Genomic DNA, 25,698 nt, shown 5'->3' on the forward strand with positions numbered 1-25,698 from the left:
TTTCGTTGTGTTATTAAACGTGCAATTGTTATCTTTAATGCACTTAATCTTTAAAAAAAAAATTCACCCTTTAGTTTCCTAGTTGTGTTGTTTTCCTTTAAGGTTTCTAGAGGGGCACTACAATATTAATACAAATATATTTTCTGATCTTTACTCTCCTGTGTGTGATTTTATCTTCTTTTGAGCAAATGGGATGAAGGGCTTCATTTGTTTGTTGCATTGTTATGATGTATGTAATTTTTCATTCAATGCTTTAGTCCAAGGGGTTGATTAAAATTCTTGAATGAGATTACAGAGAAACAAGACTTGTACCAAGATGTGATAAGTAGTTCGGGTAAGGGATTATAGGTAGAACAATATTGTAAGCCAGTATTGGTCAAGGCTAAACCAGCTGTTAGACAAGTTCTTATCACATTTCAAAATCATTTCAGAGATTCTATAGCCCAATGAATAAGGTACTGGTATTTGCTAGCAGATGTCATTAGGTTTTCGATTTCTAGTATGTTCTCTTTATGATTCTTTAGTATAAATCTTTAAATATCAGAATATCACTGTCAAGTTCTTATTTATGTTCTGAAAGTTGTCCCACCCATCTCATGCTCTAGCCTAAGGTTGAAGACCACTGAAGGACTTGTCATCCTTGAGAATTATCCCTTTTTGTTGAGTCCTTTTATGAGATAATATGCTTTGTTTTCAGTAAATTCCTAAATATTGTTGCAGAGAGCAGGAAGTTCACTGAAGGGATTACCCTCCCAGGTTTTGTAGAGCACAAAGTGTAGAGGGATCTTGCATCCTTGTTGAAGTTGGTCCAAGCCTGATGGATATTGATAGTTAGAAGTAGCTTTTCATAGGTATTTGGAGGAATCAACTTGGTCTATGCCCTATGGCAGTGTAAACCCATTTATTTTGGGCACCAACAGATACATCCTTAAGGAAAGAAGCAACATTCAACTTCATCAAGAAGGATGAAGAACTGGTCATTTATAAAGGATCGAGTGAAGACTCTGATGCAAAGGTAGCAAAGTTTCTCAGAAAGCTCAAAAGAGTATTCGATAAGTATAAAGGAAAGTTACCACTCAAATGTTTCAACTATGGAAAAGTTGGACACTTTTCTGTAAAATGTCCTTATAATGAATCTAGTGGAGATGAGTCAAGAAGCTTTAGTAGATCTGCTGGTAAAGACAAAGAAAGAAATGTCTACCAGCAAGGAAGAAGAGGCTACTAGAAGCAGAACAACCTACATACTATTATGGATGATGCCACTGATGAAGAAAGTGCATCAAACGTTGACTACCATGAGAATGACATAGAAGTTAATCTCATTATGGCACTTGATGAACTGGTTGGTGAAGATGAGGAAGAAAAAGACATTGAGGCTAAAGTGGATCTAGAAGGTGAGCTTATAAGTGCTCTTGAGGAGCTCAGTAAAATAAGAAGAGAACTCAAGAAGTTCAAGCTTGCTGTAGTAAATGAACATAGTCTCTTGAAGCAATCCCTGGATGAGTCCAATCAAGTTTTATCTGACTTGAAACTATAGTTGGAAGAAGCCAAGAGGATATGTGAAGTTACATCCTCTGATCCAATGAAGAAAGAAAAGAAACATTAAGATCTAGAAGAAGAAATAGTGAAGCTCAGAAAGGAGCTTGAAGATAGTAAGGAAGAAATAAAAGTGAAGCAAATATGAAGGCAACATTGAAGCCTTAGACAAGATGTTGAGAAAACATAAGCAATCCAAAGATACCGGTGCTTAGGATTTGAAGAAGGTCAAAGTTCAAATAGTAAAGACATATCTGGTAAGGATATAAGTTCACTTCTTCCAATGAAGGTAAAGAGAAGAAGATGTTCACAGTAAGAAAGGATACCGATAAGAAGACATATGCAGATGCTATTAGAAGCCGCCACACAAACTGATATACAAAATCAATGAACAGGAGGCCACACTCATTGTACCGACATGTAGATCCAAGGAGAAATGAAAGAGTTGACCATGAAGGATTCACCAGAGTCAGCAACATGAAAGGTAGACCTCGTGGTGAGGCAGTCAATTGCAGGACCAAGGCAACCTAACCAATATGCTCCAAAATTTCATGGTTATTATTACTGATGTAACAAAATTGGGCATAGAATAGCTAACTATAGATTAACCAATAAGCCCTCTATAAGTTATGAAAGTAGAAATCCTTTTAATGCACTCTAGGATATGAATGTTGTCTGTTATCAGTGCAATGTATATGGTCATAGGAGTTTTGAATGTAGGAAGAATAAACCAGTGCCCTACAATAATTTCAAAGATTCATCTTTAAATAAAAATGTAAAATACTATAACTGTCAAGAGTTTGGACAGATGGCAAAGTTTTGTAAAAATGGGAAGATCAAGCAGAAGAAGACAAATCTTGATCAAGAACTGGTAGTTGAACCGGAGCAAAAAATAGCAGTTGACAAGAAGAAGGAAACCAAACCGGTATGGGTTGAGAAAGAAAAGGACAAAGAAGAATCAAGTCTAATAGTGCAGACTATCTTACATGCTGAAAGGAAAAATCTATGAATTGTAGATAGTGGTTGTTCCAACCACATGACCAGTGATAAAAAGAAATTTATCAAGATTGAAGACTGGAATGGTGGTTCAATAAGATTCGGAGACAACTCATCCATGAAAATAAAGGGAAAAATTACTCTAAATATTGATGGAAAATTGAAGGCACATGATGTATATTATGTGGAAGGCCTAAAGCACAATCTGCTGAGTGTGAGTCAGATGTATGTCAAAGGTTATAAATTCACCTTTCACTCTACCGGCTACTAGATAAAGAAATATAGTATCGATCAGGTTGTGGCAGAAGGAATGATAACAGATGGTAATGTTTACAATCTAAAGGAATGCTATGAGTCCCAATGTATGATGGCATAGGTTGATGAAAGTTGGCTATGGCACCAAAGATTAGGCCACATAAACTTTTATAACTTAGTTGCAATAAGTAAAAGGGGATGTATAAGAAATATTCCACCCATCATCAAATTAGTTAGCTAGACACATATTAGGTCAGTTTGCTAGATAGTCAAGGAGATGGCCAAAACCATGCTAAATAAGGTCAGTTTGCTAGACACATATTTGAAGGAAGTTGTTCATATTGCTGCATTTACCTTGAACCGAGTTCAACTAAGAAAAACCAATAGAATGACACCTTATGAGTTGTGGTATGACCTGAAGCCATCAGTTAAATACTTCAAGGTATCTGGAAGTAAGTGTTTTATCAAGAGAGATATGGATGGTCTAGATAGTTTTGACTCTAGGAGTGATGAAGGAATCTTCCTTGGTTACTCATCTAACAACAATGCCTACAAATGCTATAACAAAAGACTAAGAAGAGTTATTGAGAGTGTGCATGTAAAAGTTGATGAGGATATGCACAAAGGAAGTCAATCACGGGTAAACTGGTATGATGATTCTGATGATGAAGGTGAGGAAGCTTAGTCAAACAATGAACTAGAAGAAGCATCCAAAAAGTCTCCTAACTGGTATGTGCAGTTGAACCACCTGGAAGAGCAGATTCTAGGAAATAAGAGTGATGGTGTGCATACTAGGAGAAGAATTTCCTAGAATGATGAACAACTCAACTTCTACCTCATGACTAAAGTAGAACCTAAAACATTCAATGAGGCTAGCAAAAGACAAGAATTGATGGATGTCATGGAAGAAGAACTACAACAGATTGAGAAAAACAAGACTTGGGAATTAGTCCCTAGGTCGGAAGACAAGAACATCATTGGCACTAAATGGGTCTACTAGAATAAGAATAATGAAGAAGGTAAAATTATTAGGCATAAATTTGGACTTGTGTGCAAAGGATACTCTCAAGTAGAGGGCATTGACTTTAAAGAAAAATTTGCACTGGTACCCAGATTACAAGAAATTAGAATTTTTCTAGCCTTTTCTTCCTACAAGGGTTATAAACTATATCAGATGGATTTAAAATCTACCTTCCTAAATGGAAATGTGGAAGAAGAGGTGTATATGGAGCAAACGGAAGGGTTTCTGCTACATGATGATGAAACCTTTGTGTGTCGGTTGAAGAAGGCCCTATATGGTTTAAAGAAAGCTCCTAGAGCATGGTATTCAAGATTAGATTAGTACTTGAAGGAGCAAGGATTCAAAAAGGGGAGTGCTAACAATAATTTATACATAAAAAAAGATGGAAACCACATGATCATTATGGTTGTGTATGTAGATGACATTATTTTTGGAGGCAATAAGGACACCCTTTGCAAAGAATTTTTTGATCTAATGTAATCAAATTTGAAATGTCAATGCTTCATGAATTGACATACTTCCTTGGTTTGTAGATATTACAGCAAGATAAGGGAATCTTTATCTCACAAACCAAGTATGCAAAGGATATGTTTAAGAAATTTCAAATGGAGGATTGCAAACTGATAGGTACCCCCATGATGAACAGAAGTAAATTAAGCAAGAATGATGAATCACCAGTGGTGGATCAGACATTGTATAGATCCATGATAGGTAGCCTATTGTATCTAACTACTTCTAAACTGCATATAGTGTAGGCAATATGTATGGTGGCCAGATTTCAAGCTACACCTAAGCAGTCACATAGGAATGTTGTAAGCATAATTTTTAGGTACCTCCAAGGAACACTCAATTATGGATTGTGGTACCCTAAAAAATGGGAATTCATCTTGGAAGAATACACTGATGCTGATTGGGCAGGTTGCATTGATGACCGGAAGAGTACAAGGGGTGGTGCATTCTTCCTAGGTGACTGGTTGGTCTCATGACATAGCAAGAAGTAGGATTTCGTCTCCCTATCAACTGTTGAAGAAGAATACATTGTTGCTGCTACATGTTGCTCTCGGGTACTTTGGATGAAGAAAACCCTCAAAGACATACACGTGGACATCACTGATTCTATTCTCATACGGTGTGATAATTCAAGTGCCATCAACATATCAAATAATCCGGTGATGCATTCCAAGACAAATCATATAGCTATCAAGTATCGTTTGCTCAGAGAGAAGGTTGAAGGACATAAAGTAAAGATGGATTATGTCCCTACCAGAGAACAAGTAGTAGACATTTTCACCAAATCATTTCCAATAAACACTTTTGAGTACTTAAGACACAAGTTGGGAGTTGTGTCACCTGCCTTATGCACTTGAGATAGGAAGAATTTATATGGTTCAGGGGGAGTTCATAAAAAAATCTATAACTCTTGAACCACATCTCAGTATCGGTTGTATTCTTTGGTTTCAGCCTAAGGGGGAGCTAGGTATGGATCAAAGGGGGAGTGTACAATACCCTTTGTCATTGTGTCAAAAGGGGATAAATCTGTTGATATGAAGTCTATGTAGTAAGTTGACATCGATGCCAAAGGGGGAGATTGTTGGCATTATTGGAATTAAGTTTTCATTGATGTCAACTGGTTTGGAAAGGTCACAAGTAAGTAAGAAGTGGTGATCGGTATAAAAAGAGCAAGATATATGATGTCAATCCACATGTGAGTAAGAAAATAGAAGGAAGGCTATTGGTACACATGAATTGTGTCATCTATCAATAAAGCAGGCTTACCGGTAAGGAATAAACCAGGATGAAGGTTGGTTGTTTTTTTTTGATGAAGAGGCAGAATGTTAAAAGAATCACAACAACACCCAGTGAGCAGAAGAACATAATGGATGACATGAAGACATACCGGAAAACAAGAGGAATTGTTAGGAGGAAGTGTTGTCGGTAAAGAGGATGTTTGTTGGTTATACTGGTAAGGTGAACTATGTCGATAGTCAACCTTGGTAAACAAAGAATGTCAAACCGACATTGAAATCCAAGCAAAGGTGGATGTCAACAAACATGATAGATGGATGCTAGGCAGTGATATTGCACAGGTCAATGAAGTGTGTATCGACATAACAAGTCAACAAGAAGGTCGACTTTTATGAAGAACCCACAAGTCACGGAGGATGCCAGATGATTGCAGCTCAAGGAAGGCAAGTTGGCAAGTGACTGAACTAATCTTGCAAGAAGATTTGATCTTCATACCTGTTTGCTGAAGGAAATAGTCAAGCCATTAATGGTGTATGATAGAGAAAACCAAAAAGCATGGTGCAATTCTCTAGGTTTAGAAAATACACATTGGAATGTGAAGCTTTACTGGTGTTGATCAATATCATGAAGATCATATCCTTGGAAAGAAAGATTGAATCAAATCTGGTTTGGAACAAGTTGGAGAAGGCAAAACCTAACATTACATTGTTTGAATGTAGTTATTGGTAGGAATCCAAGATTATAAATATGTGAGCTTGAGACAAAAATTGATGATGCTTGATGTGAAGAAGGAGAGTGAAGAGAGATTGAGCATAGAGAAGGATCATCTTCCTTAGAATTTATTCTAAGAAAGTTGCAAAGTGAGTTAGCAGGAAAACCGGTGAGAGGGTTTAACTGACAGAGACAGAGTACCGATAAACTGTTGCAAGTCTGACAGTTGAGCTAAAAAGTGAGGTGTGATTGGTCAAGAAGGAATCCAAGTGTGATTGAGTGTGGTGTGAGGCTAAGAAAGAAGAAGGGAAGGTTGTTAACTGACAGAAATCTATTTGATCAAGTGTTGTAGAACTCATTTGCAACTAGAAGCTATAACTATATCAAAATTGTATTTCAATATACATCATCAAGTTGGAGCTTGGTACAGGGGTTGGTGCTCATTGGGCTGGCACCCTAAATTAGCAAGGGTTGGTGATCCTTGGCTTGGTGCCCTAAATCTTTGTAATTCATTATTTCACTTGTGAGGCTAGATTGGAGCAGTAGTTTCCAGCAACATTTGTCACCAAGGTTTTTCCCATATTGGGTTTTCCTCGTAAATCTAGTGTTGTGGGTTACATTTGTGTGTTTTTCTCTTTTGGTGTCCACATTTATCTTACTGGTTTGACTATTTATTTCTTAGGATAATAACTGGTATTCTAAGTTTTTTTTTTAAAAAGAAAAGAATTCAGGAACCACTGATTCACCCCCCTCTTAGTGGTACATTGTGTTCAAAAGCTCCATTGTGGTGCGAATACCAGGAGTCTTCTTTGATGTCCACATTTGAAAATGAAATAGTGTATTTTGATCAGTTACCAAAACTATCTAAATTCTTTTATAAAAATATTAAAGAAAAAATTGCTTACTTAGGTGAAGGACTTTCAATGAACTTCACTACGAGGTATCAGTGTTGAAGCTCCAACATCAAATTATTTGACATCCAAAATGAGTAATGAAAATCATTCACATAAGGTTCAACTATTGAAATGTAATAATTATATTTATTTACTGGTTATATGCTCATGGAGTCGACGAAGTCATGAAAATTGGTGCTATGGGAATGCTGCTAGTATTGTCAACACTTTGACCCTAATTTTTTTTGATAATAATTTACTAATTTTATTATATATTTATATTTATTAATAAAATTTAATAAAAAATAATGAAATGAACTTGTAATTAAATTAACTTGATTATCAATGCCAAATGTTTCATTCAACAAAGATTCTATCATGAAAATGTTCTCTGTAGAAAACTCTTCTCATGCATGTGCATGCTCACTACTCTCAGAATCACAAGTGAAAAGAGACCCACGAGATCGATAAAAATGAGTTGGAACTTGAGACCTAGAATAATCACTCACATCACCTTGTACTAAAGGCCTATAATGTTGTATACGGGTCTGAGTGAGTGAGCTAATGGAGTCTAAAGTTTTGACATCAACACTCTCCTTCACAATTGAAGGGAAAATGACATGTTCCACCATAGGCTTGGCCAAGGGTCTTGGTGGGAGTTTTGGGTCACACTATGCATTCACTCTATCATGTGAGGAGCCCCCACCTCTACCCTAGAAATCTAGATAATCAAAATAGTTTGGGATCTCATTCATGAAAAACTCACAATAGTTTCCTAAAAAAGAATTGCGGTACCTCATGATTATTACATGGTGATCGATAACAAAATTATCCACCACCTATTCCATAAATTATTCTTAATCCCTTCATGTTGGCACCAATGGATAGGGAGCCTCCTGGATCAAGGGTATAAAGGTTAATTCGATTAGGGGACCATGAAAAGGGAAAACAAGTCAAATTTGTTAATTTTTTTTTTCTTCACTCCCTCATATGATAGTTTGTTGGCATAAATTTTTCTTTGTTCTTCCTTTTTATTGGACCAAAAATTTGATTTTCCCACTCATTGATTGTATGTGAGATATGATAGATTGCAAAGAATTATCAAGGCTTGTCCTATGAGAGTTTGTTCCAGTGGGATATTTTAGCCTTGTGATCAATACTTCAATATATTTTTGGTTTTTTTATATTTTCCTTGATAGGTTTTCTTGTGTCCCTATGGGATGTCTAGGGATTGTAGGAGGTTCTTGACATGCTTGTTCTTAAATAGGGTCTTCATGAGGAGGTGATTGAGTGTTTTCAACATTTTCTTATAATCTCAATTCCTGGCAATTAAAAAAAATTTAAATTAAGAAACCTAGTTTAATCTACAACTTAATAAAAAATTGACACTAAGAAATTAAAAAATACATACCTCTTTGAGTTGTCCATTGTCATGGCAGCTTTTGATGAAAAATGAAAAAATTCAAGGCCAACATATTTCTTCTTCTTTTGGCAAGCACAAGACAAAGGACCAAAAAAGAATTCAAAACATGGGCGAGTAGAAATGAGAGTAAAAAATAAAAAACATATGTTTTTATCTTTTGTTGAGAGTTTTTGGCACATGCCTTATTTCTTTTTTTCCATTTTTTGAAGTATGACACCTTTTGTTACCACAACTTCGTGCATTTTCCTAGATGGTATATCACCCTAGTCCTACAACTTCTAGATGGGAAAGCAATATGTTTTTTTGGATTAAGGAGATATACATGATCCACTATTAGAAGCTCGTGCAAAATTATGAGGACCAGGGTGGTAGGTCACCTTGGTCGTCCACTTTTCACTCATATAAAACTAAAAATTCTTGCCATAATCTATTCTATCAAAATCTTTGATCACAACTCCTGAATCAATTACCTGCACAGACATAGAGAGAAAAAGTGTTGTGGATAGGGGTTTGCATGGGTTCAAACCCTGGTTTAAGAATTAACCTTGAATTGAATTGAATTAGGAAATATAAATAAAAAATTAATTGTTGGAAGATATACCATAGATATACAATGGTTGGTAGGAGATTGATGATACAATGCTCTTTAGATGTGATCACAAATGTTGAATGCAATAACATGGAAAATACATGAACAAGAATGACCTAATCAATGCATGTTCTTTCATGAAGATTGATGTGAATTTTCTCCATGATTATTGAAGAATATGGTGGGATGAAATGATGTCTTGAATTCTTGAGAGTGCTTGAAAAATTCACAAACAATAGGGTACAAGAGTGATCAATTGCTTCTAGGTCTAAAATGGATTGATAGGATGTGCTTATACAAGGCTCCCTAGGTAAATTATTGATTAGCCTAACCTCCAATGGTCAAGTGTAGCCACAAGGACCAAAATCCATTGGGAGGGGAAATACCCACCCATATTTGAAATGGGTCCTATTAAAGGAGGACCAAGGTAGTGTGGAACCATGGTCCAAATAGGGGTGCTAGAACACCCTTGTCCTCTAAAAATAAGACAAGAAGATCAACAAATAAGAGCATATAGACCCAATATGGGGTCCACTCAACTATGAACAAAGATGATATCATATTTGGAGTAAAAAGGGGCCACACTAAATTAGGAGCACAAACATGAGGTATGAATTATACAAGGTTATAATTTATGATGCTACAACCATGTTATGTCTTCTTCTCCTTTCATAAACTTATTCAATTGAGGAAAATTTTCTAATCACATCTTCATCATAGAGCACATCATGCTTGAAATCTGATTTCAAACTTCACATGAAACCCTCTGGATCAAAGTTTCTTGGTTTCTCATATCTCAATCTATGATTTTTAAATTCTATATACTCTCTCAAAACCATCCTTGTTTGCAGTGGTGAAATCATAAAACTTGCATTGTGTGGGGAACAATGAAGGCTTCCTTGGCTTCCTACAATGAATATAGTTAGATTCATTAAGCTTCCATAAGACCTTAAAAAATACCATCCTCTAAGGCACATATTTTGGCAACATATGGAGTTGGATTGGACTTCCAAATACCTATAATGTTGTGGTATTGGTGTGGAGATACCAATATAAGTGATTATGTAAATCCCAAGATCCTTCGTCCTCTTTGTAGGTAATTAAATATAACAAATCTCTTTGGATTATTTCTTGTAGAATAGTAAAGTAAGTAAGTACCTTTTGTACAAAAGGTTCCTAAAATGCAACAAAGTCAAAATTAGTGTAGTGACTATCCCATAAATATGTCCAACACTGAAGTAACAATGTTTGTACTTGATTATCTTTCATTCTAACTTATAATTTGTCATCTCAAAGTGTTTTCCCTCTCCAAAAGAACATGTGACAAATCAATGAGTACCATTTGAATTTGAACATGATAGGATTTGCATTTGGCTTCACAAGACTTTCATGGATCCTGTCCTCAAGGATCTTGCATAGTCAAACTCAATATTTTTCATAATGGCTTGGATTTTAGCTATCATACTCATCATATGCACTAGAATTTTGTGAATTACATCATAAATTGATATCTGATAGAGGTTATAGTAGGTCTTCCCAAATGAATTTTTAAATGTATCCAAAGCAAAGGGTATTGGAAATTTGGAGGAATTGATTTGTTTTGAATTGGCATTTTGTCATTGATGTCAATTCTAGTTGTTTTACTGTGTACCGACTTCTAGTAGAGTGGTTGGATAATGGTAATTGATTTGGAGACCATCTCTGGTATTCTCCAATTTGGTCTGGCTTGTGGTATTGGTTATTCATATGTTATTGATGTGTACATTCAATTGGTTCAGGATTTGATGATCTGGATGCTATCATTTGTTCTAGTAAGCCTTTTGGTCACTGGTAAGGGTTTTAACAACAACACATTGATGAATCTGATAAGTGGTGTTGGTGTGGCTTCTAGAAGGTTATCATAATGTTGATGTTTATCATGTTCATGTTCCAATTGATCGAGGGTGCTTCATTTGGCTTATGGCGACCTATTATAGGTCCAGTCTTATTCTGCTAGGTTATGGACCCGTTTGTGTAACGTGTTGGTTTATGCTCCCGATGTGTCACCGGTTGGATTGATTATTTCAATTATATTATGTCGGTCTTAGGCCAACTTAGTTTATCATTGGTTTGTGGGATTATGTAATAGATCTCTTGTATTATTTTTTAGGTGGCCGACCTAATTGTTTAGGTCCCAAGTTGGTATAAATATTATGTAAGATATCTTTGTAGATCATAACTTAAGGAGTGGGATAAAGGATTATCTGTGTGTGAATAATGTTGTAATCATATGCAGAGGTTTTGGTTGATCATAGGTGATCAAATTGGGTTTGTGAAAGAGGTTTAAGACCTTCAATAGTGAGCTTAACTAGAACTGTACTCAAGCATAGGAGATGTTATTCTTGCAGTTCACTCATCTTTCCAGATTGTAGTTTGGATTTATTTGTAGTCAGTGAGGCTCCTTTTGTAATGAGCAATGTGCTCTAGGCAGTGTGCCTTCCTACATGTGCAGGACCCTCTTATTGTAATAACATACTTGCTACAGAAGTATTATCGAACTGTAGGTAGGCTTCCCATTGTGGTTTTTCCCTTTACCGAGTTTTCCACGTACAAATATTAGCATTATGTGTTATGGATGGTTGGTTAATTATCTTGTAATTTATGTTTATGCTTAATTGTTACATCTTCTATTCTAGTATTTGGTTTATGCATTCCGATAGAAGGTTTTGTGAGCTTAAAGTTTTATAATCTGTTGACAACTGATTCACCCCACCTCTTAGTTGTCCATCGGTTATCCTAACAATTGGTATCAGACCCTGGTCCTCTTTTGGAGAAGGTTAACTACTTGAAAAAGATCCTATGGAAACTAATAATTAAACTGCATCAGTTTTCTGGAGAGAAACCCCTAAGTTTGATTTGACAAATTATAGAGTATGGAAGATTTAGAAGGAGAATCATTTGAGATGTATTGGGAAATAAATTTGGGAGATTGCAAAGAAAGGCTATACTCCTCATAATCTAGCATCTGATAATCCTCCTCTAGCAAGCTTAGATAAGGACATTGAAAATGATTGTAGAGCTAGAGAAGCACTCATGAGCACACTATCTGATCAAAAAATTATGGGATTAATTGACCAATCTTATGCGAAGGCTATATGGGATAAGTTGGAATTTTTGAATGAAGGTGACCCTACTATTAAAATTGCTAAACTTGATGGTTACTGGGTAAGGTATGAGAACCTGAAGATGGAAGAAGATGAAAGGATTACTTCTTTCATGGAAAGAGTTAATGAAATTGCTATGAGAATTTAACGCTATGGTGGATCTTTGAGTGAAGATGAGATTGTTTCTAAAGTTTTGAGAGCTTTTCCACTGACTTACAAGATGAAGGCTACTGCAATTAATGAGGTAAGAACAATGGCTAAAACTTCTGTTAACTGGGATACTTTGGTTGGAAAATTGTCTTCTTTTGAGCTTGAAGAATTTGGTCCTCAAGGAGCTACAAAGACTGAATTTTCTTTTCATGCACCTACATCATCAATTGACAAGAATGATTGAAAAGATTTATATGTGAAAGAACTAGATGAAATGAAGAAAGAAGATGAAGATTTTGAGCAATTGGAAGCCCTATTTGCTAGAAGAGTATCTAAGGGTCCCGCTGGAAGTAAGTATGAAGGAAAATCACCTTTTAAATATTTTGCATGTAATAAGTATGAAGATCTTTTAGGCCTAACCATGATTATCAAAACAAGCATAAATATAGGAGAAACAAAGATAAATCATGTTACTATGTGGATGAGGAAGGTGTAACTAATTTTGATGATGAACCGACACAAGATTCGGCTAGTAGATCTAGTAGTGGTAAGGAATGGGTATATTTGGCTATTCAAATTGAGGAAAAGGCCCTTGCTGCTAAAATTGAAGACAAGGATGAATGGGTGATAGATAGTGGTTGTTTACATCTTATGACTAGAGATAAAAGGAAGTTTCTATCTTTGGAAGAATTTGATGTTAGACTGGTTAGATTTGGAGATGACAAAGCATGCATGATCAGAAGAAGAGGAACTATATAATTTGATGGTAAGCATAAAACTGATAATATTTATTATGTTGAAGGTTTAAGGCATAATCTCTTGAGTGTAGGAAAGTTGGTGGATAAGGGATTTCAATTACAGTTCAAGGATGGAAAATGCAAAATCATTAATAGACCTGGTTTGGAGATTGCAACCGGTACATATACTAAAGGTAACATCTTTCATTTGAACTTCGGTGAGAAGACATGATTTATTGCACAAATTGATGACAGTTGGCTATGGCATAAGAGGTTGTGTCAGGTGAATTTTGATTGCATTGTAAAGATTAGTTCAACTAAGGTTGTTAAGATATACCTAAGATTGTGAAGCCCTATAATCTGGTATGTAAGGAATGTCAATTGGGAAAGCAGGTCAGAACTTCTTTTAAGAGTATTCAAGATATATCTAATGATTTTCTTGATCTTATTCATATTTATTTATGTGGTCTTGCTAGAATAAAGAGTTTTCAGGGTGATAGATATTTTATGCTAATCATTGATGACTATTCTAGAATGAAGTGGGTTAATTTTCTAAGGGAGAAATCTGAATCTTTTGAGAATTTTAAAGTCTTTAAAGCTAAAGTTGAGACATAGACAAGGTTGAAGATTAAATGCTTAAGGTACGATCAGGGTGGTGAATCACATCCAGTGAATTTAACAATTATTGTGAGAAGCATGGGATAATCAGACAGTTGTCTACCCCTTGGACACCTCAGCAAAATGGTGTTGTGGAAAGAAAGAACAAAACTATCTTGGATGCGGCTAGAACTATGATGATGGAATCTAATCTACCTCATATCTATTGGAGAGAAGTTGTGAGCATGGTGGTATACACATTCAATAGAGTTCATATCAAAGGAGACACTAGTAAGACACCTCATGAGTTCTGGTTTGGTCATACACCTTCACTTAGGTATTTCAAAATATTCGGTAGTAAATGCTATATCAAAAGAGATAATTCCATTGGAAAGCTTGATCCTAGATGTGATGAAGGGATATTTCTTGGTTATTCTAATGAAATAAAAAGCATATAGATGTTATAACAAGAGACTGTAGAGAATTGTGGAGAGCGTTGATGTTAAGGTGGATGAGTTGTACAAAGGTCAAATCATAACTTATGAGAGAGAACCAAAAGTGGAGATGATCATAATTGAATTGGTAGCATCTATACCAGAATAGAATGTTGAACTAGTTACTCTGACAGTATCAAAAAATTCAACAGTGACTGAAGATCAAAGCAGGGAAATAGAAAGTCAGAAGACTCCTCAGTATGTAAGTGTAGCATAGGAAATTAGGAATCATCACAAACAATATAGAAACTAATCATTAGCTCAATCACGAAAGCACAATTGCAATGATCTATCCTAAACACATTCAATAGAGATATAAAGATAAAACATTCAAAAATAAATACTATGCAAACCATATGTAGATCTGAATGCTTCCTTCACGCGGCTCCATTGTTCTTCTTTCCTCTCCAAATAGTTTTTGTTGTGGATCTCACCTACAAGTGCACACACATGATTGAAAGCAAGTAGACAAGATGGTTGATCAAGAGTACTCGAAATGTGATTGATTAGAAATTCAATAATCTAATTATTCTCATTCTCATTATTAGCCAAGATTGAAGAAATTCATCCAATTTATAGAAAAATTGGAGAGATGACAAGATTAGCATGATTCAAATCAAATAGAAATTGCAAATCAAAAATGTCAATTATGACAAATTATGACAAATTATGCACCTTCTATGCAAAATTTGATTGATTGATAATTTATGACAAATTATGACAAACTTCTATGTCAAAATTGATTGATTGTCAATTATGACAAATTATGACAAATTGAAATGTCATTCCCATGGAATTAGGAGATGAAATAGGAGGGAATAGAAATTAGATGAATTAGAAATTAGAATTAGGTAAATTAATTAATAATTTGTCATTTATTAATTAATTCACAAAAAGAGGAATAATTAGCCAATTAAATGAACATTTAATTGCGATGAGAAGACTTAGGATAAATAAATAATTTATTAATCCTAGAGAAAGAAACGACACACAAGGTTAAATGATTAAATCATGAAACCCTAGAAGATGAATTAGCAATGCGAGAATGACAATTAGGTCTTGATGAAAGATAATTGACTCGATCATGATTTTGATTAACAAAGGACCAATGTGATAAATGATTTGATTGATAAATGTGCCAATTGATGAGGAACAATGACTAATTGATCCAAATTGACATAATTGAGACAGACAACGATCGATGACAAATTGATCGCAAAATGACAAAATTGACAAAAGGACAAGAATCGATGACAAAATAGATTGCAAAACGACAAGATTGAAAATGACAACGATCAATGACAAAGTGATCGCAAAATGACAAGATCGAACATAACAATAATCGATGACAAATCGATCGCCAGATGATAAGATTGATCAGAGGACAAAACCCTAATTAGGATTGACGATGTCCAAAATGATGACAAATGAGCATGCACATTGATGCGATAGGATAAGATCGACCAAAATCATGATTGAAGATTGTTGTCAACAAGACCAAATTTGAGAATGAGATGAATGAAGGATGCAGAAGAAGGACTCAATGCTCGCAAATGATAAAAACCAAGTGCGTGACATAGGAGAAATGTTAATGCGACGCAGAAACCTAAAATGAGGCAATGTGCAAATGTTAAAGTATGACTCCACAAGCGTTGACCATTTTTAGGTGTCTACATTTTGCCCCTCTTTGAGACAATGCTATTTTAAGCGTTGTTTCAAAGAACAATAATAAAAAATGTGCCAGACAATGATAATGACATATGCATGCCCCCTCGAGGAATTGGCTGGAACATGCACAAAAGAGGCCAATTGATCGATAAAAAATGACAGGAAATGATAGGAGCAAATAGACTAACAATCGGAGACCAAATGCACGAGGGAAAAGAAATCAAAGATGCAAAAGACCATGACCAATTTAAGATGGAGAGGGTGCACGTCCATCTATGCACTGACAAAGATCTATAAATGAGACCAAGAGAGGGAAAATTGCTCATTTGCACTAGCCCAAGAGGAAAATTTGTTGCTCCGAAAAAGGACACTTGCAGAGAGATGGTGAACATTCCAATGGTGGATCACCTCGGAGAACATGTACACACATTCAGACGATCGGACGATGCAGGAGCAGCAGTATGTATCTCAAAAACCCATGTTTTCAATTTCATGAATTTTGCTTGCTTGCGGGACATTGCGGGCCCACAGGGGATGCAGAAAGGGACTTTTGTGCTTGTGTAGGGTGAATCTTGCGCTTGTGTAGGGTCTTCTGCGCTTGTGTAGGGTGCACAGGCACAGGTTACAAGACACAGGCGCAGGTTCCTTGACACAGGCGCAATTGTGCATTTGTGACTCAATTTTGGTTCAAAACTGCATGCAAATGATCCGAAAAGGGGGGATAAGGGTAGGATAGGTCAGATTAGATGACAAGCACCCTGATTTGGACATGAAAATGAGGAAATGCAACCCATAGGAGAAAACCCTAAAACTGACAAAATGTGCCCCAATTTGTGATGTAGAGTCGACAATATCCATTGATCACATGAGAGAACCGACCAGATTGCTTCATGCTACGACATAGACTCAGGAGCATAGACAGAGATACATTAGTAGGACTGGGGATATACTATGTTACATTCATGCCCGAGATTAGGGCAAACACAGGACTGCTTACCGCATTGGTAGAGCGATGGCATTCGGAGACTTTCTCTTTCCATCTGGCGACTGGAGAGGTGACGGTGACACTAGAGGATGTATGGCGTATCCTCCTCATTCTGATTCATGGAGAGATGATAGAGTATGACCCAGTGACAAGGAGAGATGCATTGTGCAGATTATTCGATTGTGATGCAGATGATCTAGATATCGTGGAGAGAGAGATCGGCTGGGAGACCATGGCATCAGAGTATGATCGACGATATGTGGTGATAGTAGTGGTGATAGCATGCCTACTAGCAGGAGACAGACGAGGACATGGATTCCCTATTGGATGGGGAAGAGTGCTAGAGTGGATGGTGATAGAGGGGATGGTGTACGCATGGGGACCATGTGTACTGGCTATGCTATATTTTCAGTTGCATCAGATAGCATATCAGGGAGTGCAGACTTTGAGCTGTGGAGTCACATTGTTACAAGTATGGGCATTTGAGCACATAGCCATATGTTGACCGATTACAGATAGATAGGTAGTACCACACCGACCATATGTAACTGCTATGGGGGTGCACTGAGATAGGGTCCTTTTGGATACATACTATATTGGCGACATGAGCTAGACAGACTGAGAGAGTTCACATGGAGGCCATATCGTGATTGTTCGGGATGGTCAGATGATAGTGATGAGCTACCATAATGTAGATAGGAGAGGTACCTGATTGGGCGACCAGTGAATCACCAGAGAGTGATTGAGTTGTACCTACCAGAGAGAGTCAGATGATAGTTTGGAGAGAGGCAGGATGTACCTAGGAGGACTGCACACTTTGCCCAATCTCACAGAGAGACGAGTCAGTGGGGGAGTATGATTTAGCCACACATAGCATATGCTGACTTCTCATAGCTACAGTAGAGATAGTGGGATTGGAGATCAGATGTGGTGGATGCCAGGACAACAAAGGAGTATGAGAGATGGTTTGCACGATGGTGGCCAGTGCCATTAATAGATCCAGATATTCCAGTACCGAGGCAACATGAGGACTTCCCACTCGCTGGAGAGGAGGATGGAGATGATGAGGACGAGGAGGATGAAGGTGGTGATGAGGATGATGGGGATGATGAGGACGAAGATGAGGATGAGGGTGGGGATGACGAGGACAGAGACAAGGATGATGGGGATAATGAGGATAGAGATGAGGATGATGGGGAGCATGAGGCATTGCAGGATATACCCATAGAGCCGGAGACAGCTAGGTCAGAGGAGATGGAGATGTGCAGGGCTACCATAGCGAGTCAGTAGGATCACATTGCGACTTTAGAGAGATAGTAGGAGCAATTCAGAGCAGAGATAGCTAGACTCACAGCAGCTCAAGATATAGCAATTGCTCAGGCACAATGAGAGGAACAGAGAGTCACTGAGTATATTGGGTCGATTCGGGATGCCAGTGCACACGAGATGGCACAGATGCTGGTAGAGATCAGAGAGGAGATATTCCATTGGAGGACACTATATGAGGGTGCAGTTCCACCAGAGCAGAGAGCACCTTCATATCGGGCATGATCGAGGATAGAGAGCAGGGCATGCTCTCAGAGGTCATTGAGCAGCATGGGGGTGAGTGGACCTATGAGACCACCACAACCAGGACCAGGAGGGACATCATCCGTGAGACATGGCAGGGATGAGGAGGACAGAGGGAGCACCCAGTGACAGAGGTACATGCTCCTTTTGACAGAGACAGATGGACATTATGTAGTTTGACATTTTGTAGTCAGCCTGCGGGCCATACTTAGGACAGACAGTCCAATTTTGTACTCTGATATTATTGTGATATATGATATATGATATGATATGCATCGATATGATGGGATGCAATGTGTTAAGACTTATGTGATCTTCTATGTATGGATGACTTATGCACTGTTTATGTACCATTGTGGAACATGTATGGATGTATTTTTTTTTTTTTTTGATGCATTTATAATATGGAATGGATAAAATGCTTGATATGATGCTTGATGTAATGCAAATGTACTAACTAATTAATGTAGGATGCAACAGATGTGTTTAGGGAAATCGGAGCACTAGACCGAACTGACTATCTGAACTGACGGAAGAAATGTTAGTAAGAAGAAAATGAGACGGAGGACAGTTAGAGACGAAGAAAAACTTGCTTTCAATAATGCACTTTGTAGGTGAGAACCTTTATTTTTATGTAGCAAAACGGATGCGTAGCATCATGGCATTGAAGGCCAGAGCTGAAATGCAACCCTTTTTGCAAAAGACAGACACATCACAGACAAACAGCAATCACAACAAAAAGAAAAGGACCATGAACCATCCCGGTTACTCTAAATCACTCAGTGACATCATCAAGCAACATAGGAACATGACCGAAGCCAAAGATAAATCAATAAAAAGATAAGATGCACAAATTCCAACAAATCAAACAAATATCTTGATCTTCATTGTCAAAAGTTGAAAGTGTTGATAGAACGATCATGCTGTCTGGTTTCAGGAATTGTGGTACCCCATCTAAGATAGGACACAGTCTGGTTTCGAGTATACCACACCTTGTATAAGACCCATGATAGTAGGGACAAGGACGAGTTGATTTTGAGGTTGATTGATATGATAATTCTGATCAGTTTGAATGTCTGGTTTGATGGAAAAAGTTCATCTAATTAAGCATGATTTCATTAAAGCACAGTGTATGATTGTGTGTCATTGGAGGGATGCTCAATGATCTGTCTATGCACAAAGGGGATACTTATTGCAAAATGCTTGCTTTTCGATATTTGGTTTTTTTGAAATGTTTTTAACAATTTTTTTGTGTTCATTTTTTTTTTCAGGACTTTATATGATTTTTAGGATTTTTTCAGGACATTTTTCAATTTTTTGGATTATTTCAGGACATTTTACAATTTTATGAGATATTTTCAGGACATTTTTCAATTTTTATGATTTATTTCAGGACATTTTTCAATTTTTTTTTTTGATTTATTTTAGGACATTTTTCAATTTTTAATGATTTTTTGAATTTTGCCCCCAGTGTCTAGCAAGGCAAGGAATATGACAGGTGAATAAATAGGCTTTCTGAAATGTTGGTGGATAGAGGGAAGACAAAGGCCTTTTATTATGGAGACAATACAGATGCAATTTTCAAGGTCTATTGCATGATGGGACAAGAGACTGGATATGACAATGTAAAGCAGGAACATGGAATGAGGGACATGTCAAGAGGTTTTTGAAACCATGTTTAAATTTTGCATCCTTATGTCAGATCAAGATCAAGGAATGAAAAAGAGTGTATGGATAGTGATAAGATATGGATAGGATAAGCAAGACCAAGAATGGATAAGTGACATGGATTGAAGGTCGGGGTAGGATAAGGGATAGTGGTAGAAAGTTGCAATAAGACAGGGAATATGGATGAAAGGTTGTAATAAGCAAATGGATAAATGACCAAAAGCTATGATAGACTGAAAGCTGCAAACAAGATGCATGATGCTCATGAAGATCCTCAACCTTGTTAAGATCAAAGGTGGAAAGGGAAACTGGACATGAGGGACAATAGGATAATGAAGGAGTATGACATGGTATGATAGGATAATGAAGGGCAATAGGATATGAAGGGTAATGACAGGGGTTCGATAGGATAGTGAAGGGCAAAAGGATATGGAGGAAACCTGCCCCCAAGTGCGATATGCAAGAAGTTCATAGATTACGCATGATGCCTGTTTGCCAGGTTTTCATCATGGTACTTGCCCAAGGCGCCTATTTGCTAGGTTTTCACCAGTGGACGAATTATTTTTCTTTACTTTTTTTTTTTTCTTTTTTTTTTTTTTTTCAATTTTTTTTTGTATTTTGACTTTTTCAATAGAAGATGGACACATGATAGGGGATGGAAGAAGAACTCAAGCATATTTTTGTTTTGGATAGTAGCCTTTAAATAAATGGACCATGACCTTTAAAAGTATGCTCAAAGACGTTGGTAGGATAAAGACATGAAAAAAAAGAGATGAAACTAAGGCGAGGATTTATGCAAAGGATTGGACCAGAGGGATGGAAGGATAGAAAATATGCATTGGATAATGGATAGGGTATTGGAAGCATTTGGCTTCAGTGGATGGAAATGTTGGCAAGATTGACATTGGCACACACCTTGAGGGGTGATGGACTGATGGAGGAAAAGTGGGTTTTGGATATGGAGATTTTGACGAAGGAAAGGCTATGGATTTTGGGACATAAGGGCCCAAAATGGATGAAGAAGGTGGTGAAGGAACAAATTTGAGAGTTTTGGATGGAGGAATATCAATTTTGGATGCCAAGTTGGATTTTTCTTTAGGCTTTTGTGCTTCAAGGAGCCGTTTAGGGATCCACATGGTTTTTGATTTGTTATGCTTTTGTGGTTCCTTGTAGTGCATTGCGTGCACAAGGTATTTAGGAACCCATATATATTTTGACTTTGCTTTATTTTGCTCAGTGGACCTCTATGGCCTTTTGGATATATATTTTTCTTTATAGATCATATTTTTCTTTTCTTTGACATGTCGATTAGATTGGACATGTTGATCCTTGAATACATGTGGATTTTTAGACTTATGACTTTTATGCTTGGCATCCAAATTGCTTGGAGGGGGAAAGGAATGCATGGATGGATGGGAATGAAGTGGACTTCTTTTGAATTGATGAAATTTACTCAAGGATGTGTTCCTTTGCTGACCTTGCATAGAGGACGAAGGAATATAAGGACCTAAGATGGATGGAAGGGATGATGGGGAAGGTGTATGTTTTGATTTTGATGGAGGGATACCAACATCTTGAGAGTGAGCTGTGTAGACATGACCCTTAATATCTTCTTTGATATGGAGGGGTTCTTTCTCATGAAGGTCTACTCCTTTGCCTTTATGAATATCTTGACTTGTAGGATGCTCTTTTCTTTAGGAAGTAGACGCAAGTCCATTATGAGGTGGATATGATATAAGAGAAATAATGAGATCTTGAAGTGGATCAGATTGCACCAAAGTGGAAGAACCCATTGTGCATGTCGAGGGTTCATGAACATCTTGCACTGACACATTAGAATCATGAGTGGGATTAGGATCGTGAGGGGGACTAGGATTGTGTAGTGGACATGGTTCAATGATAGGCTCTTCAAGAGATGGAATGGGAGAAATAATGGGATCATCAAAAGAAATGCGATCTTGGAGTGGATATGTTGGATTAGGACGTGGAGATGGAGGAACAAGTTGATCTTGTGGAGGATCTGAAGGAATAATTTGATCGTGACAAGGAGGAAGATCATGGGAATCCTCTTTAAAGGTGCTTTGCTCTTGACTTTTAATGGGATCATCGGAAAGGATGGAAGAGATATCTTGATCTTTCTTAGGAAGTGGAATATCAATGGGATTTGAAAGAACATTTTGTTCATGAAATGGAAGGGGATCGTTTGGGATTGGATGGACTGGAATATCTTGATCTTGCCCAGGGAATGGAGTGTCAATAGGACTTTGGATAGGATGGACAAGAATAGGGGAATCGTCATGAGTGTCTGGGAACATGGGATCTTGGTCAACAATTGGATGGGATGATAAGGTTTCGAGATCTTGATCTTGATTTTCTTTAGGACACATTTCTTCATGCTCTAAATTATCCTCTTGACATGGGGTTGGACTTTGGATATGCATGGTGGATCTTGGTGAGGTATCAATGCTTTGGCATGAAGGGGATGCACTTTGAACATTTATGATGGATTCTGGCAAGGAATCAATGCTTGAACATGAGGAAGAGGGACTTCAAATGGGGTCCTCTAAAACAGGAAATGGCAATAAAGTGCATGGTGGCATTGGGTCTTGTATTTCTGAAACATGACAAGGATGTGCATCATGAATTGGATTATCATGGAAATCAATTATGGATAGCTCTTGGATAATTGCATCCTTGGGTGTTTTGTTTGATGAGGACAATATGCAAGGTTCTTGTGAAACTTCTAAAGGTGTAGGGATAGATGCCACTGGAGAGTCAATTTGTTTGCTGGGAGATGAGGCATTGCTAGACATAAGTGTATTATTTTGATCTTCCTCAAAGAACTCACTTGGTAGTTTCCTTAAGAGCATTGAAATAAAGCCACCTTTCTTTCGAGGTTTTGACATGGCTGTATCTGGAATTTGAACTTGTTTGGAAAGAATTCGGTTTGATGTCATGTTTTGATTTCGAACTAGATGTTGATCAGATTGGTTTGACATGTTCAAAATTTGGCTTGGTGCATGTTGCAAGTTTTGTTTTTGAATTTGTGATTGTGGTTGTTGACATTGATATGTTGATTGAACTTGTTGATATTCCACCATTGGTTGAACTATTTGTTGACATTGTATAGTTGGTTGGACATATTGTTGAAATTGGACCATTGATTGCATTGGTTGTATATGTTGGACCATTGGTTGAACCATTGGTTGTGATGGTTGAAAATGTGATTGATAGTAAACACCTTCTTGTTCTTGTTGTGGAGGCACATAATGTTGAAATTGATGTTGTTTCTTTTCTTGAAATTGTTTCATCATCTCTATTTGGGAGAGGAGAGCTAGTATGTCTGATCATTCAAGAAGAGATCTTACATCAATTGGTTCAATCTTTGGAATTCGACCTGGAAATTTTTGAAACATTTTGGACATTTGTGATCTATTCTTCTCAATGTTTTTCACTCTTTGTTCCAATATCTCCTCTTCTTGAGCTAGTTTTTCCTCTAGTTTTTGTATTTGGAGATTTGTTTCATCATAAAAAGTTTGATCAATATTGCCTTGTTGTTGGGTTGGATATAATTGTGATTGCATTGTCGGTTGATATGTCAAACTTTGTTGCATCATTGGTGCTTGGAACCTTGTTTCAATAGACATGTCACTATGCAAATGCAATATTTTTGGAATTTTTCAAGGATAATGTATGATATGCAACTAAATGCAAACTAAATAGATGAAAATGCAATCTATGACAAGAATGCAACCTATGTTTTTGGTTGTTTTTCAAGATTTTGACAAACTTTTTGGAATGCAGATCTAAAAGAGACCCTTAGGAAATTGAAATGATGTCTAGACCTCAAAAGACAAAAGGACCAAGTGACAAAAGGACAAATGAAAAAGTCTCCCTTATATGCTTGGATACTAAGCTAGGTTTGACCAAACGACAATAATGACATAAAAAGAAAAGGTTTGACAAGGTCTAGACTTCTTAACAATGACTTAGGGTTTATCAAAGATTTGGATTACTCAAGTATGACAAAACCTAGTTTTGACACTATATGCAAAGGGACAATTAATATGCAAGTGACCCTAATATGATATGATAATGACCTAAGCTTAATGAAGAGACCTAGGGTATGCAATTATGAATGTATGACAATGGTATTACTCTAATGCAAAAGGACACACGCAAATGGATGACTCTTATTGATATGCAAAGGAGTATGACCTAGGTGGAACCTAACCTTGGTACTTGACAATGACTTTGCAAAAATGCAAACCTAGGATGAACCTAAATCTAAGTGACATGAATGTTGAGACAAGATTTTGAACAATGTTTGACAACCATGTTTGAAGGTGCTTTGAACTTTGTTGGATGAAATGTTCTTTTGTTTAGCCCTATTTTGAATCAATTTGCCTTGTTTTTTCTGAAATGAGATGCAATTCAACTTTTGACAAGCAAAGAATACAAGATATTTCAACTTAGACTTAAGACAATCATGCTCATTCCCACATTTCTTATGGTAGGCAAGGACATTAGGTACTTGAGAGGTAGACTCATTATGGGATTCAAGGAGAATACATAGATGCTTGACCCCATGGGCTCCCCTCCACGGCACTCACTTCTCAGGGCAGCCAAGCATCAGTCCCCATGGAAATCTCCCCATAGCAAACTTAGTATCTCTTCCAAGTATCCGAACTTGTCCTTCTCAAGCAACTAGAAGGGTTTTTGGCCTCTAAAACAAGGTGTGTAGTAAGGATTTATGTTAAGCATTACTCCTTGATGTCATGCAAGCATGATTGAGACATTAATCCCATCAAGATACCAAACAAATGTAGTCGCACAAGCATGATTTAGACCAAGAGGCCCTACTTAGATGTTGATATGAGAAAGAGTTCAAGGGTCATCACTTCCCAAGTAACTGCAATTCCCACATAACCCTTCCTTCAAAGCTTTCACCCATCAGGTATTTGTTTATAGTGAGTTAGAATGCCAAGGTATTCTAGCCGTACTCACTTTGGGTCATTCCCTTCTCATGATTATCACTTGCTTGCAAAAGCAAAGTGGTCGGGAAGGCAGGCCCTCTAAAGGTGACAAACAATCAAAGACACAAGCATGGTATCGAAGATCTGGATTTCTGATCACCCTAAGAAGGATGAGAGCATACTCTCCTACTCCAATGTCACACTCAACAATCAAAGAAAAAACATATTCATTCCAACCTATTTAGAAATCACTAGGTTCCTAAAACATTAATGACAAACACCAAGTTTAGTTGTTTCTCCAAGGCAACCTGCAAAACTCAAGTTAGAAGTTTGAGATGTTTATTCTTTGACTATCGATTCTACATAAAACATGTTAGTAGTTTAATTTGTTGTCTTTGCCATGCGTATGCCAAGATGCTGCATAGATAATTAGTACCAAAAACCAAAACACAGAAAATAGAATGCAAAAACAAGACAATTTTCAAGTAAAACACTACATTTTTACCTCTGTTCTGGACTTTACACAGGTGTAGAAGTCATG

Source organism: Cryptomeria japonica, chromosome 7, assembly GCF_030272615.1.
Source record: "Cryptomeria japonica chromosome 7, Sugi_1.0, whole genome shotgun sequence".
NCBI classification, from domain to species: domain Eukaryota; kingdom Viridiplantae; phylum Streptophyta; class Pinopsida; order Cupressales; family Cupressaceae; genus Cryptomeria; species Cryptomeria japonica.